The following is a 12,866-nucleotide window of genomic DNA, read 5'->3' on the forward strand; positions in this document are numbered from 1 at the left end:
GATGTTGCCAAGTTGGATCTGAACCTGCACACCCTTTTATCTGAACTTTTACATTTCTGAATGGAGAGAATGTGTAGGTGGAAACAGAACCTCTCTGTTTTTCACACATACTCCAAACATTTGTCTTGTTTGATTTTTAGCTATGCCTTTTATTTATCTCTTGCTACATTTAAAAAAAATGTGGTTGAACACATCTGTGTTTTTCTTTAAGGATTTCACTTATAATTAGAAATACCTTCTCTCATATGAATTCCTGTAAATAATTTTGACTTAGTTTTGGAATACAGTTGAATTGCTTCACAACTATTTGGTCTTTTTGGCTTTTGCTTTTAATATGTGAAGAAGCCAAGACAAGTGTGTTTAGTTCAGAGATAATTCTTCCACACACAGAGGTAAGACTATTCTGGGTGCTCTACTTTATGACCTGTAGATTATGAAGTTTCCTGGTCTGGATGTAGAGAATGCACACTATACCACTGAAATGTCTATTATGTTTTAGCATTAATAGTTATAGTTCAAGTTCATCCTTTTTTATTTTTGAAAATGATTTATTAACTAGTAGAAACTTGGTTGTGAGTTTTTTGTAAGTTCTTTAGAATCTGTACCCAAAGACAATGATGTTTCTATTTTTATTATAGGATGAAGCTCATTATCAAACATTTTGGGAAATGGCTTTTATAAAGTAAAACTTTTATGATAAAAATGGAATTCTTTAATTATTTAAATATCTTTATTTCACACATGTACATCCTTTAGCATCAATTTAAAATTATTTCTATATGTTTTGTACATATCTTGCAAAGTTTATTCCCAGAGATATTATTTCCAATTTTGGGCCTTAAAATGGAATGTTAAGAACAGATCAGAGTTAAGCATGATGGTGCATATTTGTAATCTAAGTACTTGGAAGTTTGACACAGGACAAACATAGATTCAAGGCCAACTTCAGCAACTTAGGCCTTCCACAACTTAGCAAGATCATGTTTAAAAATAAAATAAAATAGAGCCAGGGATCTAGTGGTATTGCTCAGATATATATGTTCCTGAATTCAATCCCTAAAACCAAAATGAAAAAAAAATAAACAACTGAGATAGTAAGTTTCAGTATGTGATTTAAAATATAATACAAACTAATAAAAAAACAGCATGGCACTGTCATATAAACAGACACAGAGACCAATGAAACAGAACACAAAGCCTAGAAGTTGAACCATACATCTACCACTAAGTTATAACAACTTAGTGAGACCCTATTTCAAAATATCATAGAATGCACTGGCCATGATGGCTCACACACTCCCAAATGCTAATACACCCAGCATTTGGAAGGCTAAGACAGGAGGATCACAGTTCATGGCCAGCCTCAGCTACTACTTAGTGAGGCCCTTTGGAACTCAGTGAGACCCTATTTCAAAATAAAGAATAAAAATTGGGCTTTTGCTGTAGCTTGGAGGTAGCATGCCCCTGGTTCCATCCCTAGTACTGAAAAAAAATTATAGAATGAATTAAAATAGAATAAAATAAAGTAGTATGAGAGTAGAGCTGAGAGGTAGAACACCCCATGATTGAGATCCCAGTACCACCACTAAAAAAAAAATCACTAAACTTTATGAGATATCTTATTTCAAATTAATCTGAAATCTGAACTGTTCCTCAATATATTTCATAAAATAGAGGAACAAAGAGACTCTCCAAAGTATATTTTATGAAGCCAACATCACATTAATACCAAAAACCAAATAGACAACTCAAGGAAGGAAAACTACAGGCCTATATCTTTAATGACTTGGATGCAAAACTGCTAAACAAAATAGTAGCAACATGTATTCAAAACCACATTAAGAAAATCATACACCATGAGCAGGTAAGATTCATCTCAGGGATGCAAGGCTGGTTCAATATAAGAAAATTAATCCATGTAATTTACCAAATAAAACCAAAGACAAAAGTCACGTGATCATTTCAATAGATGCTGAAAAAACATTTGACAAAATCCAACATCACTTATGATAAAAGCACTGCAGAGAATTGGAATAGAAAGAACATACCTCAATATCATAAAGGCAATCTACAATAGGCCCACAGCCAAAAGAAATTGAAGAAGACCTTAGAAGATAGAAGATCTTCTATGTTCATGGATAGGCAGAATAAATAAAAACAGCCATAAACAGAATAAACCAAAACAATCATACTTCCAAAAGTGATCTACAGGTTCAACGCAAAACCCATTAAATTACCAAGATCATTCCTCACAGATACAGGAAAATCATTCTTTAAATTCGTTTGTAACAAACAAACAAAAAAACCCAGAATACCCAAAGTAGTTCTCAACAACAAAAATCATGCAGGAGGAATCACAATGGCTGACTTTAAACTATACTAAAAAGCCATAATAATAAAAACATCATGGTACTGGCAAAAACAGATACATAGACAAATGAAGCAGAAAAGGAGACCCAGAAACAAATCCATACACTTATAGACAGCTGATTTTTGTCAAAGGGGCCAAAAACATACACTAAAAAAAATATATCCTGTTCACCAAATGGTGTTGGCACAACTGGTTAACCATATGCAGAAAAATGGAAATAAATCCCACTTTCTCACTCTGCACAAGAGTCAATTCAAGATGGATCAAAGACTTGGAAATTAGACCAGAGACATTGAGGCTCTTTGTAGAGGGCATAGGTCCAATACTGCAAAACATAGGCACAGATAAAATCTTTCTCAACAAGAGCCCAAAGGCAAAAGAAACTAAAAGGCGAATCAATATGTGAGATTGCATGAAACTGAAAAGCTTCTGTATAGCAAAGGAAACCATCAATAACCTCAATAAGAGGCAATAGAATGGGGAAAGATTTTTGCTGAAACGAACTTGCTCAGTCCTGGGGGGCAAATCTGGCACTGAGTCTGTTTGGAACCGAGATCCTCAGAAAGATGGACAAGGGCTTAGGTTGCAGTTCTGCAGCCACTTATCTGCAGCGATTTTTTCAACTTTATGAAATAAACTCCTTTAAGTTCCTGTTCACAGCGCTAAAAGTGGAGATTCCTCTCTGGGAAAAAAATCTGAAATAATTGACATAGACAACTGCCTTCTGTGCAATTGACAATGTTTTAATTTCCATCACCAGTATTTATACCCTATACCCTGTGTAAGCACCAAAGGACAATAGTGAGGCATTAAGTGCAAACAAGATAAACAGGATAAAAGAAGATCCATGGTGTCACAGTTTAAGATTCATCTGGGACTAGGTGATTAAAGTCAGCCCCCTTGGCCTTTGTCATTGGAATCAGTTTTCTTGCCTTGGGTGAGCCTTAGGGGGCAAGGTCTGGAGTCCAGAAAGGCATCCAGAACAGGCAGGCATCTGTAAAGGTGGGAGTTCACACCCAAAGTTCGTTTGGGGGAAATTCAGTCTTCTAGGATCTCCTTTGATCCTTCCAGAGTCTTTTTGTCTCTAGGGCTTAGTCCAGGCCCTCCTTTATCAAGATCCATGGGGTGCATTGCAGATTTGTCCTGTCCTGTCTGCTCCGCCATCCCCTATAAGGCAATACTTATATTGCAGTTAGTGAAACAGGGCAAAAACATTATAACACAGGTGATTGGATTTCTATAACTGTTCTTTAATACATGATTTTGAGGCAAACTTTTGAGGTTTTTTTTTTTACTGTCCTGCTGCTGAGTCAAAATGGTAGGCCTTTTAAGGCCAGATAAGAGCTTATTAGCATGTCTTAAGAGGAAAAACAAATGGCCCAGGTTCCAGAAACAGTTTTGCATCTCTTTGGGAAATGGAGCAAGAGGTGGGTTTGCAGCTTCCCCTGCTGGCAGAGAGGTGCTGGGAGATGGGAGATCAAAGGACCTGCCTGGGGGGGGGGGGCAAAAGGAATTTTGCAGCCCCTGAATTCTGGTTGTCCTTTACTAGAAAATTTATCTTTCATGGACTCAATTTCTTCCACAGTCCTGATTCTTGGGATCCTGTTTTACATCATTGTAGCTTTTTAGTGTAGAAATCTAAGAGTAGGGAGTATTTCTGCCAGAGATTACGCCTCCTTCCTCGGGGCGTGGCCTCCTGGGACCTTGCCAATTGATACAAGTGTTTGTCACGCTCTTATATGCCGAGGGGGGGGGGCGGTGGCAGATTTTTGTCAACTATTCCTCTGATAAAGGGCTAATATCGAGAATATAGAGAGAATTCAAGAAACTTAGCACTAAGAAAACAAATAACCCAATCAAAAAATGAGCAAGGAAATAAATAGACACTTCATGAAGTAAGAAATTCAAATAGTCAATAAATGCATAAAAATTCTCAACATCATTACCAATCAGAGAGATGCAAATCAAAACTACCCTGAGATTTCTCCTAACTCTAACTAGAATGGCAATCATTCAAAACACAAACAACAACAAATGATGGCGAAGATGTGGAGAAGAGGGAACCCTACTACATTGTTGGTGGGATTGCAAACTAGTGCAACCACTTTGGAAAACTATGTGAATAATCCTCAGAAAAATGGTAAGAAACTTATAATATGATCCAGCAATACCACTGCTGGGTATCCACTGAAAAGAAAGAAAATCAAACAACCAAACGAATGCATGCATATCTATGATTATAGCTGCACAATTCATTGCCAAACTATGGGACCAGCCAAGATATCCATCAAGAGATTAATTGATTTCAAAACTATGAGATATGTACACAATGGAGTTTTACTCAGCCATAAAGGAAAACATACATCATTTATAGAGAAATGGATGGAAATGGAGGACATTATGCTAAGTGATATTAGTCAGTATAAAAAATAAGAAATCAGATCCTCTCATTAATATGCAAAAGCTAGGGATAAATGGGTCATAGGAGGAACTCGAGATGAAAAAAAAGATAATATGAATGAACAAATAAGGTGACCTAACTGAAGGGGATAGGAGAGGGGAAGAGAGAAATTCTCTAATGCACATGATGTACTTTAACAAACATATCCAAGTCAATCACTAAGCCAAATATAAGAAGAAAGGAGGAGGAGGTAATGGGGTGAGAATCGGATAAGGGCTAATTGGGTGATGGATGTCTTCACCATCTTCCATCCCATTAAGTTATATGAATACAGTGCACCTATAATTTGTTTTAAAAAAAGATTTAGCCTTGCGCTTTATTTTACATACACACACACACACATGCACACACACACACACACACACACACACACACATACACACACACTCGCACACATGCACGCACACTCATTAAGTATCCAAGGCAGCAGCCACAGGCTGTCTCAATGAGCCTGAGCCCTCAAGTGGGTGTTTGTGAAACTGCAGACATTCTGAGGAATCACCAAGAAGCTCTAATCAGCTCTCCCAACCAGTGGCCAGGAGGAGGGGCCTTCTTAGTCACATGCCTGGAAGTCAGAGTGGACTGTAGTCTGCTCAGAAGTCAGCCAGAGCCCAACTCTGAGGATTATGGCTTCTTCCTGAGCCATCTTCCAAGTCTCTATGTGGCAAACTCTAGCCTGGAAACAGACAGGAAAGGTGTCTCTGTTTCAATAATGCAAAGATGTTTATAAAGGAGGGATGGCTGAGGTGGCTTTGTGGGGTATGGCTGGTCCTGCTGGTGTGGTTTATCCTGCACATGGAGTTGCAGGAGCAAGGACTGATGCACCATGCAGCTCCACCTGTCCTTGGGCCTCTGTGCAACATCAGTGATTGGAAAGGTGGAGAGAATGCATTTGCATCTCAGTGGGAGTGGGCTTGGAGTTGCCCTCATCCCTGCCAAGCACTTTCCACTCACAGATCCAAGTCACAGACCCCACTCAAATATGGAGGGGTTCTTCCTACCAGTGGCTATGTCAAATGGCTATGTTGGGAAAAAGTTGGCTTTTCACAAATAAATACTTATTTAGCAATAATACTCTAACTGGCATTTACCTGAAAAAATAAACAGTTCAATATGTGTCACAAAATGATAGCTTAACATAAATTATACTGTTGGCACCTTGGATTCTCTTCTTCATTAAATATTTGAAAATATTTGAAGTATACTAGCACATTTCCTCAGATATAAATATTGGTGCTAAAAATAATCCTTAATTTAATTGTATGTAAGCATCAAAACAGTGGATTAATACTTTCCTGTTGACATTCACAACTGTCCTTATTGTAACCTTGACAATCACACCTGTGCTTGTCCCTGTCATAATGCTAGGTACTTACAGAGAACGGATCATCTCTAAAAGTTGATCTAGAAGGATCAGACATTTTCTCATAAGTCATATGCTTAAAAGGACATAAAAAGCTGGGAATGGTGGCACGGGCATGAAATGCCAGTTCTTGGGAGTCTGAGATAGAAAGATTTCAGGTTAAAAAACAACCTGAACAACTTAGAGAGACTCTCAGAAACCTAGTGATATGTTGTTTTAAAACAAAAAATATATATAAAAAGGGCTGAGTATGTAACTCTGAAGTAAAAATAAAATGCCTCTGGGTTAAATCTCCAGTAACACACACACACACACACACACACACACACACACACACACACGATAGATAGATAGATAGATAGATAGATAGATAGATAGATAGATGATAGATAGATAAAGATAGAGAGACATAGAAAAGACCCTTTGGAGTTTCATGTAGTCAAATGTGTTACTCATTTGAAGTGTCACAAATATCTGAATTATATTACCTTATTTTAGCTAGTAAATAGCCTTGTTTCACACTCATTATTGTGAAAATAAGAGGTCTCTTAAACCAGTGCTGGAAACTTTTAGTAAGCAATGGGAAAATAAAAAATTTTAAGTACATATATTAGGTTAATTTTGGACTGGGACTTGAAGAAATAAATTAAGAACATGGTATATTTTCTTTTCATCTAAATAAGTCACTGAAGAGTCTTTGCATAAATAAATGGGCTAAATGATTGACCCATTTATGCGACATGTTTACGTCTCTGTCGCTATGTCAGGATCTCAACAGGGAGTTTTTGTTGTTTACACCTAATACCATCTGCCACTTTAAGTTTTTTGAATGAATAAAAGTGGAAACTACTCTCAAATTCAACTGATAAGCCCTTTTCTTCTGGGAAATGCTAACATTTCCTTTGCAAAAAGGATTGAAACTATACATTCATACAATATTAATTAATTTCTCTACATTTTCATCTCCTGGTATTAAAATTCTAATGAAAATTACAAGATTAATTTATATAATCACCTGCTCTGTTTAGTCAATATTACATACATTTCTTATCTTTATTTTATTTTATTTTTTATTTAATATATTTTTATAGATGCATTGTAGTCAGACATCTCAATGGAATACAAGACTTGTGAGGATATACAAGCACACATCATCCAATTAGCCTTCATCCAGTCCCCATCCCATTTCATCCCCTCCCTCAGTCCCATGCTTGATTTAGTGATTGACTTTCATATATTTGTTTATGTACATCATGTGCTTTAAAGAGATTCCATCTTCCCCCATACCATCCCCTCTGATTGGTCACCTTAATTGCTCCTCCATAGGACCCTTTCTTCAACTAGATTTCCTCCTATTACCCATTTCTTCCTAGTTTTTGCATATTAGGAAAAGCATCTTTTTTTTATTTTCTGTGATATTTCTCTGTGCATGCCACATTGTAAGTTTAAAACCCACTCTAGAAGGCCCTGGCTCCAGCCCGGCCACCTGGCAGACTCTGATCCCAGCCTTGCTGGCTCCAGCACTGGCCTTGCTTCATGGCAGGCTCTGTTCACAGCCTCACTGGCCCTGGCACCTGCCTCACCCCTTGGCAGGCTCCGATCCTGGCCTCAGAGGCCCTAGCACCGGCCTTGCCTCATAGCAGGCTCAGATCCTGGTCTTGCTGGCACCAGCACAGGCCTCACCACATTGCAGGCTCCTATCCTGGCCCTAGAGGCCCTGGCACTAGCCTTGCTATGAATTGGGCTCAGGTCTCCGTCACTATGAACAGGTAGTCTACAGATATTCCCTTTTATCTATCTTTCTTTCTTTCTTTCTTTCTTTCTTTCTTTCTTTCTTTCTTTCTTTCTTCCTGTCTGTCTGTCTGTCTGTCTTTTTTTGTGGTACTGGGATTCCTGGAAACACTTCTACCTCTGGGCTACACTCCCAGACCTATTTTTTATATATGGTTTTATTTGGAAACAAGGTCTCTTAAGCCAGAAAGGCTGGCTTTGAACCTGTGTGATCCTCCTGTCTCCACCTCCCAAGCGCGGGGATTACAAGGGTGTGCCACCACTCCTGGCATTCTTCATATTTTTTTAATATGAGAAAGCAGGACATGTCTTTTGCAAAAGCTGGGACCCCAAATACCTAGTGGCAATGAATTTTGGCTTCTCTCCAAAGGCAGAGCTCCACAGCTTCACTTTGGAGAGCAGACTCTGCTGCTCCAAGTGCACCCTGGTCTCCCACTCTGCATAGAGGAGTGCGGTGGCCATGAGGGCTGATGTCTCTCAGAACATGCAGTGTGGAAGCCCATCCCAGCTATGCAGGGCTCCCTCTGATACCCCCAAACCCTTTTACCACTTAGCATGTTGTCCAGAATTTCCAAACTTGTGTGGCATGAGCAGTCTACTTTTGGGGAGATTTCCTCAAAAGTTGAAGATTGCCACGGCCCTCCCTTGGAGTCTGCGTGCGTGACCCTGCACGCATGATGTGGCAAACCTCAAGGAGGAAAAGCCCTGAGGGAGCGTGGTCCCTGGTCAAACTACTCCTTGCTCTTAGATATTCTTTCATAGCTATTGTTCTTTTGGAAATGATTCTATTAACTTTCCACACAACTTGCTCCAGTGATGTAAAATCAGGACTATGGGAGAAACTGAGTCAGTGGAAGATAAGAATTCTGGTAATATATGTCTGGGCCCTTAGACTCCCCACCCCGCCTTGCTCCAAGCTATAATAAAATCTAGTCAGAGCTTAGGTGCTGTGCAAGCATTTAGGCAGGGAAGGGGCTGCAGAATTCCTCTCTATCTTTGCCCTTCACTCTAATCATTAACCTATAGTAAAAGCCTTAGGAGTCAGCTGAAGCCATTAGCCCTAAAAACTGCAAGAAAGGCAACCGGTGCCTCTGTTTACCACCTCTCCTTGTGATACGGCCTGGATATAGGAAAGATAAACTTTGTATGTGACTTCAAAGCAGCCTAGTTGATGAGCAGCCAATACTGCCCAATACAATAGAGCCGAGGGCCAGGAAGATTCTTGACCCTTGCACTTAGTACATGCACTGCCCGGAGACAGGGAGGCACCACCTGGCTAAGGGATAAGTATGTCAGAACAAAAGACAGATATAATAAATGTGCAGGTATGGAGTTTTGATGGAGATAAAGAAAGGAAATCTTGTAAGAATAAGAAAGCATTTTGGCCGGGCGTGGTGGAGTACGCTTGTAATCCCCGCGCTTGGGAGGCAGAGACAGGAGGATCGCGCAGGTTCGAAGCCAGCCACGCGCGCGCTGGCTTAGGAGACCCTGTTTCCAAAATGAAAATGTAAAAATAGGTCTGGGAGTGTAGCCCCGAGGTAGAAGGGCTTCCAGGAACCCCAGTACCACCAAAAAAAAAAAAAAAAGAAAGAAAGCATTTTGTATGAAGAAGAGTTTATCCTAAGATTGTCCCAAATGGGAAAGAAAGAACCAGGATAAAAAGCAGGAGGTTAAAAAAGCAGGTTGCAGAAAGGTTTGTGGCATGTGATGAAGATAGATTATTAAAAGAGGAATAGGTTTCTAATAAGCCTACCACTTGTGTATGCCTAAGAGGAGAGTACATCTGACAATTAAATCTAAAATCTTTATGTTGCTTTTTGGGCCCTGTCTGTTAAAATATATTGTGAGTGTTGTTTCATAGCATTGAAGCTTTCAGATTTCAGATGGTGTTACAGAAAGAACCTGACAGACATCTACTGCTGCCCTTTGGATCATCATAGATGTGCACGGCTTGGATCCATCTGATTTCCCCATGCCAACTACATTGACTAAGCCCTAGGCATGGAAGGTTCTAAAAGGTTTAAAGAAGATTCTAAAAATCAAATTCCCAAAAAAACTCTGGGTGTGACTCTTGTCCTTTTTGGAATTTGCCCTCTAAGGCCGTCCATCTGCAAGGCCAAAGGGCTGGCCTTAAATCATAAGATCCGGGGTTAATCTTAAATTACAAGACTAGTGTCCTTTTACCTTGTTTACATGTCCTTCACTATTGTTCTTTGGTGTTTACACTTTTTTTTTACTAGAAGTCTCACTGAGGGAAGGAGATAAAATTCTTGGTTTGGGAAAATAAACTTGTCAATTGCATGAAAGGAGGCAATTGTCCGTGTCCAGTCATTTCAGATTTCTCTCTCCCAATCCCTGGGGATGAATCCCCACATTTAGTGTCATGAATGGGGACTTGAAGGAGTTTTATTTGATAAGAGGGAGGAATCACTGCAGAAAAGCCTCTGCAGAACTACAACTGAAGCCTTTGCCCCACCTTCCAAGAACCGTGGTCCCAAATGGGTTTCAGTGCTCCGACCGAGCTGGTCCGTCGCAGAAGATGGATTGGACTGGATCTGTCTGCTCCTCCAAATACTGGTCTCCACCACTGCCATTGCCACCATTGCTATCTCGGTTCTCTCCTGAATACCTTTCCCCCACAGTATAATTTCCAGAACTCCTGAGCATGTGTGGCAGTAGCAGTCTACCTTTGAGGACTTTTCTTTTTAAAGAGGGTTGAATTGGATCTCTGCCTCTACCAAATACTGACCACCACTGCTGTTGCCACAGCCATCTCAGTTCTCTTCTGAGCACTTTATTCACAAAGCATGTTGTCCCAAATTCCCAAACATGTGTGGCAGTATCATTCTACCTTTGGGGTGATTTCTTCAAATGATCAAAGTAGATTGACTCAGATCTCTGCCTCTCCTGAATAATGGCCACCGCCATTGCCTCTGCCTCCATCATTGCAATTCTCTCCCATTTTTCCCACACAGCATGTTGTCCAGAATTCCTGAGCTTGTGCGGTGGTAGCATTCTACCTTTGAGGCGATTTCTTTAAAAGATTTTTATCTTTTGGGTCAGATCTCTGCCTCTCCCAAATACTAACCTCTGCCGCCACCACAGCCACTGCCACAGTCGCTGCCGCTGATTGTTTCAGATCACTGCCTCTCCCAAATACTGGCCTCCTCCACCTCTGCCGCCACCACCTTCCTCCTGGTTCTCCACTGAGCTCCTTCCTTACATGGTATGATTTCCAGAATTCTTAATCAAGTGCAGCAGGAGCAGTCCCCCTTCACAGAGATTTTTTTCCAAAAGTTCAAGATGGATTGGTTAGGATTTGTCTGCATCTCCTGAATCCTGGCTGCTGCTACCACCATCTTGGCCCGTCTCCAATATTTTTTAACAAGAGAAGACAGTATGTGTGTTTTGAAGAGGTTGTGAGATCGAGCACTCAGTAGCAATGAATTTTATGTCTCCTCCATGAGTGGAGGCCCACAGCCTCTCTGCGTAGAGTAGAATCTACTGTTCTGAGAACATGCCGGACCCCAGAGCAGCATAGAGGGTAGTGGCGGCCAGATGCGCTGAGCTCCCCAGGATGTGGAGCTTGGCTTCCCACCCACACTGCTCTGCTCCCTCCACCATGCCTGGATCATTTTTCTTTTATTTATTATTATTATTATTATTATTATTATTATTAGTAGTAGTAGTAGTAGTAGTAGTAGTAGTGGTACTGGGGTTCCTGGAAGCCCTTCAACCTCCGGGCTACACTCCCAGACCTATTTATTGTATTTTTATTTGGAAACAGGGTCTCTTAAGCCAGCTCGGCTGGCTTTGAACCTGTGTGATCCTCCTGTCTCCACCTCCCAAGCACGAGGATTACAATCGTGCACCACCAAGCCCGGCACCCAGATCATTTTTCTTATAAGGTATGTTGTTAAGAGTTCCCCAGCATGTGTGGCTTAAGCATTCTTTTCTCTCATCTCTTCTAAGATGTTCTTCCAAAAATCACTTTTCTTGCATGGCAGGTGCCTTGTTGTCATCTGGCTTCTAATTCCATTATCTACTCTCTCTCCTATATTTTACATATGAAGTCACAGCTGGAAATGTCTCCTTAAGTTGTCCCAATCAGATATTAAACCAAAATCTGATGTCCAGGTCTTCTCTGAGGGATGCATGTCCTTTTCGACCATGGTGACCGCCATCTTCCTCTTGAAAGAGATCAAAGCAAACCGTCATTTGTGTTTTAAAACCACTTCCCCAGGTGTCTAGTGTTAGAATATTACTTCTGACTTTCTACTTTTATTTCCCATCAAAAAGTCATTTTCCAGAGAGTGGTTGGTTTCAGTTGGTCTTGCTCTGTTTATCTGGTTTTCATAATTCTCACGGTTGCTAGCCAGCTTGAGCGTAGACCTCCTACAACTTCCAAGGAGCTAAACACATCACAGAAGGAACCTGAGAAGAGTTCCGCACCCGCCACTCTCGTGGTGCAGACGTGATGTCATCAATGCCATTATATTACATATATTTTAATAGCAGGCAAAAAGAAAAAAAAAGTTACAGAAGTAGATACACTGTGATTACCAAGAAGAATTACTGTTTAAAGGCACAGAAAGAGGTTTATTGTATTTCTCCAGGTCATCTACATTATTGCCTAAATAGATGTAAATGTTAGCTGCTTCCTGAATTATAGCTTCTTTGATGATTATCTAAAATCTGAGGACTATTACAAGAAATGCTACATAATGCTGGGAAGTAATTATAGCTCTGACATAGACATTTTACAAATCATACATTTTGAACAATTTTCTAGGTCTAAAATAAACATAATGCAAAAGGTCTCTCTTTGTAGTTGCACTATCTAATATTCAGGCAAGTGGGTTTATAAGAGAATTAAATCA

The sequence above is a fragment of the Muscardinus avellanarius genome, assembly GCF_963383645.1.
Source record: "Muscardinus avellanarius genome assembly, chromosome: 1".
Taxonomy (NCBI): Eukaryota; Metazoa; Chordata; class Mammalia; order Rodentia; family Gliridae; genus Muscardinus; species Muscardinus avellanarius.